The sequence below is a fragment of the Heteronotia binoei genome, chromosome 7 (genome assembly GCF_032191835.1).
Source record: "Heteronotia binoei isolate CCM8104 ecotype False Entrance Well chromosome 7, APGP_CSIRO_Hbin_v1, whole genome shotgun sequence".
In the NCBI taxonomy this organism is placed as follows: Eukaryota; Metazoa; Chordata; class Lepidosauria; order Squamata; family Gekkonidae; genus Heteronotia; species Heteronotia binoei.
The window spans coordinates 128,012,787-128,019,455 of NC_083229.1; positions in this window are offsets into that span (position 1 = coordinate 128,012,787).

A 6,669-nucleotide genomic window follows, 5' to 3' on the forward strand; every position below is an offset into this window, starting at 1 on the left:
AGTGACTGTTGAATTTGAGTTACCTAAGAATCTATAGCATATCCTCCCCTGTTTTCATTCCAGCTACCTCAAATGCAGCCCTGGACACTCGCCCTGGCACCCGCAGCAGCCACCGCCAGCTCTGATTCTGATACGTGGTCAAATTCATCATAAAATGCAGGACATTTTGGATTCAAAGATGAAACAGGGGAAACTGTTTTACCTGATCAAATGGGCTCATATCTCAATCAGCCAAGCCGAATGGGTGCCAGCTTCGGAAACTAATTGCAGAAAATTAGTCAAAGACTTTCACAATAAATATCTGACCAAACCTGGGGGGAAGGGATCTTGGGGGGGGGGGAGAATGTCAAGAATCTACCCCTACACTGTATCAGTAACCCTGAACACTTTTGTAACTGATGAGTGAAACTGTCTGCATTCCAATCTGAAATATATCATTGCTGCTTTGCTTTGCTTTTGCTTTTGGCTAGTGGATGCATCCCCAAATGTTATCTTAGAAGCTTGTTAATATGGCAACCAAGGTTGCACTGGAAGAGATCAGGAGAGCTTGCAGATAGAGCACCTGGACTGAAGGCGGGAGGAAGAGGGGTGTAGAAAGCCCACCAAATGTACCCGCTATTTTTACTGTGCTTTGCTTGAATTGGTTATGGCCCACCGAGGGTATATAGGTGGTGTCTTTAGGCTGGGATCCCAGTTTCAGCAACTTCTTGTACTGCCTTAAGATGCTTGGAATAAACGTCTGAAGTTATCCTCTGAGTTTTCCTTGACTCTGGGGTCTGACAGACAGACAGCAATTGACACCTGGCGAAGGACATAGGAGACACCATTGCATCAATGGCATGACATCATTTTCAGAGAGAACCCAGAAGTGATGTCATGTTGTTCTGTGATTCAGTGGAAACTCTGGAGAAGAAGAAGCAGAAGAAGAATAAGAGGAGGAGGAGGAGGAAGAAGAAGATGATGATGATGTTATTGGATTTATATCCCACTCTATACTCTGAATCTCAGAGCGGTCACAATTTCCTTTACATTCTCCCCTCCTCCCCCCCCCCAACAACAGACGCCCTGTGAGGTAGATGGGACTGAGAGAGCTTTTACAACTGCTACCTTTTCAAGAACAACTCCTACGAGAGGTATGGCTGACCCAAGGCCATTCCAGCAGCTGCAAGAGGAGGAGTGGGGAATCAAAGCCGATTCTCTCAGATAAGAGTCTGCACCCTTAACCACTACACCCAACCGGCTTTCCAGTTTAAGATTCAGATTTCCGCTGTATCCTAGATACGGCATGCTTCTGGGGATGCCTCAGAAATACTGCCATGCTGCTGATGTGAAGATCATTTTTGCTTAACAGGAGACTTGGATTGAAAAATATCTAAATTCTTGGGAGGAAGGACAGGGGCTCGGGGGGAGGGACTTCAATGGGGTACAACATCACAGAATCCACCTCCCAAAATGGCCACTTTCTCCAGGTGAACAGATCTCTGTCACTCGGAGATTAGCTGTGATCCCAGGAGATCTCCAACTACCACATGAAGTCTGCCAACTCTCTCTGGCAACCCTGCCTGTAGACCAGGCCAGATGTATTGTGAGAGAAAGTTCTATTTGTGATGCCAAACATATGGCCCATTCATATGCTCATGTCATCAAGTGATAATGCAGTCATCCTGCAATCAAAATGCACATGCGGACCAGCCTCCTGTCTCAGGGTAGGAAGCGATTTCCTCCTTATTTTTCTTAAATGAATCAGGCTAATAGTGTCTAGTAATTTGGGCCTAGTAGTCTTCGAATTAGCATGGTGAGATTAGCAAAGAAGCAGAAAATAGCTGATCAGGTGCCCAATTCCCTGCGGTTCTGTGACCCAGGAGAAATGTTTTCATTCCGCGGATGTCTCCTTTACTTTTATTTTGTACTGGAAGCCAGAGACAGAATAGATTTGATAGCAATAAAAATATGCTAATCATACCCTTCAAAAAAGAAAGAAAAAAAAAACAAATAAACAAATGGCTCCTTTCAGCCACCTCTGGAAAAAAACAAACAGATGCAAGAACTGAATATTTTTTTTTAAAAAAAAAGATTGCTTGGTAACTCTAACTGTTGAATAAAACAACATGAACACACAGTTTCCCTTTTGCATTGATTCTGTATAATTCATATAACAAATATGGATAAAGATAATAGTGCAATAAAAGGCGCGCCTTTTCTTTCTTAGCCTGCTTTTTGAAAAATAATCAAATTAAGGCCACAGTTATTAAATAATGCATAATCCGACATTGTTACAGCAAACTAACCGTGTGTCATATTGGTGGGGTTTTATTTTGAGCAGGCTGTTTTGTGGCATATGTTGAAAACAGCAGCCACAGTTGCAGGAATCTATTTTTTGTATAACAGCCCCGTGGCGCAGAGTGGTAATGCTGCAGTACTAAGCTCTGCTCACAACCTGAGTTCGATCCCGGCGGAAGCTGGGTTCAGGTAACCGGCTCAAGGTTGACTCACCCTTCCATCCTTCCGAGGTTGGTAAAAATGAGTACCCAGCTTGCTTGGGGGGAAAGTGTAGATGACTGAGGAAGGCAACGGCAAACCACCCTGTAAAAAGTCTGCCTTGAAAAGGCCGAGATGCGACATCACCCCAGAGTCGGAAATGACTGGTGCTTGCACAGGGGACTGCACCTTTTAATTTTTTTTATCCTTGGGTGGTTCTGATCTCTGTAGGAGAGCTTCTACACTAGCACACCAGGCCGGATGCCCAGGTCATGTTGCAAAATGGTGGATGAGGTCATGTTACTACCTGGCTCTACTTAGAATAAAACCCCATCCCCACCTTAAACCCTATTAAGGATGCCAGCCTGCAGATGGGAATTGGGGATAGGGCCGGCCCTGCCTCTAGGCAAACTAGGCAATCACCTAGGGTGCCAGCCTTCTGGGGGTACGAATCGGGTGCCCCCCATGTGACTCAGTGATGTTATCAGTGCACCGGCCAGGAGTTAGCCTTGTCTAGGGTGCCAGACAATTTAGGGCCAACCCTGTCTGGGAACCCTGCAGAATTACTGCTCATCTCCAGATTGCAGAGATCAGTTTCCCAGGGAGCTGATAGAATCATAGAATCATAGTGTTGGAAGGGACTTCCAGGGTCATCTAGTCCAAGCCCCTGCACAATGCAGGAAACTCACACATACCTCCCTTTAAATTCACAGGATCTTCATTGCTGTCAGATGGCCATCCAGCCTCTGCTTAAAAACCCACCACCTCTGAGGAAGCCTGTTCCACTGAGAAACCGCTCTAATGGTCAGGAAGTTCTTCCTAATGTTGAGCCAGAAACTCTTTTAGTTTAATTTCAACCCATTGGTTCTGGTCCTACCTTCCGGGGCCACATAAAACAATTCCACACCATCCTCTAGATGACAGCCCTTCAAGAACTTGAAGATGGTGATCATATCACCTCTCAGCCGCCTCCTCTCCAGGCTAAACATGCCCAGCTCCTTCAACCTGTCTTCATAGGACTTGGTCTCCAGACCCCTCACCATCTTCATTGCCCTCCTCTGGACCTTTTCCAACTTGTCTATATCCTTCTTACAATGTGGTGCCCAAAACTGAACACAAGACTCCAGGTGAGATCTTACCAGAGCAGAGGTAAGGTAGGTGGGTGAACTCTATGGCACTGTACTCCAGGGGTGGCCAACGGTAGCTCTCCAGATGTTTTTTGGCTACAACTCCCATCAGCCCCAGCCAGCATGGCTGATGGCTGGGGCTGATGGGAGTTGTAGGCAAAAAAAACATCTGGAGAGCTACTGTTGGCCACCCCTGCTGTACCCCATCGAGGTCCCTGTCCTCTTCAGTCGCCATCCCTAAATCTCCAAAAGATCGCTAATCCTGATCTGGCAATCCAGCCCCCCTAAACCCTATTAATACATGCAAGGGAATGACTTAAGAGAAACCTGAGGTGGCAGAGGAAAACTGCTGGCCCCGAATGTATGAAGGTTGGGGGAGGCTGCACCTGCACTTTGCCTTTCATTTTGCAAGTATTCGTTTATGCCCTACAAGAGAGAGTGACGCTGGACTTTCAAGGCCATATTATCTTTTTTGTAGAGACAGCTCCACTGTTCACTTTCTGGTGTGAGAGAAGTGTTGGTGGGAACCAATTTGTATTGCTAAACGCAGAGGAAGAAGAAGATAGAAGATATTGGATTTATATCCTGCCCTCCAATCCAAAGAGTCTCAGAGCGGCTCACAATCTCCTTTACCTTCCTCCCCACCACAACAGACACCCTGTGAGGTGGGTGGGACTGAGAGGGCTCTCACAGCAGCTGCCCTTTCAAGGACAACCTCTTCCAGAGCTATGGCTGACCCAAGGCCATGCTAGCAGGTGCAAATGGAGGAGTGGGGAATCAAACCCGGTTCTCCCAGATAAGAGTCCGCACACTTCACCACTACACCAAACTGGCTCTCCCACCTCACAGGCTTTTTGCACTGTAGTTTTGGTGGGCTGCTTAACGGCCCGAGATAAGGTATAGAAGACTGGTCATCTCACAGGTGAACCGATTCTGACACAGTCGTGTATTCTATCTACCAATAAAGTCAGCTTTCTGAACACACTGGAAGGAAGTCTTCTTTAATTGAGGATAGTTTCAGAGCTGACATCCTGCTGAACAATATATTTTTTTTGGGGGGGGGAGCTCTTACCTGAATTAGGGGAAAGGGATAGTAGTTTAGATTTTAATGGAGATATGCTGCTTACAATAAAACTGATTTGATTAATGAAAATCAAAGAGCAACCCAGCAGTCTCAAAGTCAAGGTGTGAGTAAGGAACAAGGAGTCTTATTACAACATCACAAAGGATCACTCCCTATAACAGCAGCAGGAAAAAGTTCCACTACTGATTATAAGGGATGCAAACAGGGGTGGAATCAGGGCCGGTGCTAGGTTTTCTCGTGCCCTAGGTGAATCACCCACTAGCGCCCCCCCCCCCGCATTATTAAAAAATATAGGGAAAACAAAGAGTGCCAAATGTGAAACTTTTCACATTTTTAATTTACTGATTTTTAATTTAATTTAATTTTTTAAAAACGTGATAAGTTATTTAAAAAGTGTGGGAAGAAGTGCTTGCCAGCTATGCCAGGAAGGAGGGTGGCGGGATAGGATGAGGTGGGAGGCCAAGTCGCACATCAGGGAGAGGGGGGGTGGCTTGGCTTTGTTGAGGGCAGCTTGGTGATGAGAGAGGACAAGGGGACAGTGGTCAGGATCCAGAGTCATCATGCATCGGGGAGGGGGTGCCAGTGGTCCCCCCTAGGCTGGGTGGCACCCTAGGTGACTGCCTACTTTGCCTACTCCCACACACCGGCCCTGGGTGGAATTCTAGCAGGAGCTCCTTTGCATATTAGGCCACGCACCCCTGATGTAGCCAATCCTCCAAGAGCTTACAAAAAAGAGCCTTGTAATGTCTTGTAGGATTGGCTACATCAGGGGTGTGTGGCCTAATATGCAAAGGAGCTCCTGCTAGAATTCCACCCCTGGATGCAAATGTAGGTCTTCTTGGAGGGTTCTTGGAACAACCTTTTCCGCCAGTAACAGAAGAGTCAGTGCAGGGCTGGGGGTGGGAAACTGGGGGCCACACTAGAATGCCTCCACAGATGCAGTCTCAGCCTTGTACATTTTTTTCAAGACAGCTGCCCCTTCCACTTCAGGTGAAAGCAAACCCCGCCTCCTCCACAGATGTCCTGGTGGTGTACCCCAAGGGGCTGCTCTTTCCACCCCTCCCCAGAGGGAATCTTCTAGATCTCTCGTTGCCCTGTTACTAAGCAACACCTCACAAAGACTCTCCAGAATTCTTCCCCTCCAAATGGCCGTGTTCATAAACCTGCTGCTCGGTAAAGGGAAGCAATTGTCATTCTGGCCACTGCTAGAAAACAGTAATTCATGAGCAAAGAGTTTGTCATATTCTTCCAAGAGATGTAGAAAGGTGGCTTTAGAAAGAAAAAAAAAGAGACTCAAAGCCCTCTGTCAATCTCACCGGAAAACAAAGAGGTTAATGTTAACCCATCTTAGGAGTTACTAAGGGCTCGGAACTGTTTTTTCTAATTACCTCGAGATTTCGCTTAAAGCACACGATATTGAACTTTTGCCCCTCCACCTTCTTTCGCCTCTCCAAGGCAGTTTCAACCCCATTTTGAAGATGAAGGAGGCGGAAAACCGCAGAACAACAAAAGCCATTTTTAAGACTTATGGGTGAGGCAGGTCTTTCAAAATTGCTAATATCAACCAAAGAGAAGAGGGAGAAACTTTGCTGTGCAGGAAAATCAATCCCAGGTGACAAGAAACCTGGAAACAGCTACAGAGGACGGTATTGATGGATCCTGTTGTACCCTTCAGATACCCTTAATGTGATATCATGTCCCTTTATGGTTGCTGGCCAAGAGTTGGCAACTGGTAGGATGCTGGGAGAAAGGGCAAGTCGCATTGGTCTGATGTTACTTCCAGTACAACTCTGAAAGTAAGGTCCTAACTTTGGCCTGTCAGGGCTCTTTTTCTAGCAGGAGCTCCTCTGCATATTAGACCATGCCCCCCTGATGTAGCCAATCCTCCTGGAGCTTACAGTAGACCCTGTAATCAGAGCCCTCTAAGCTCTTGGAGGAGTGGCTACATCAGGGGGTGTGACCTAATATGCAGAGGAGTTC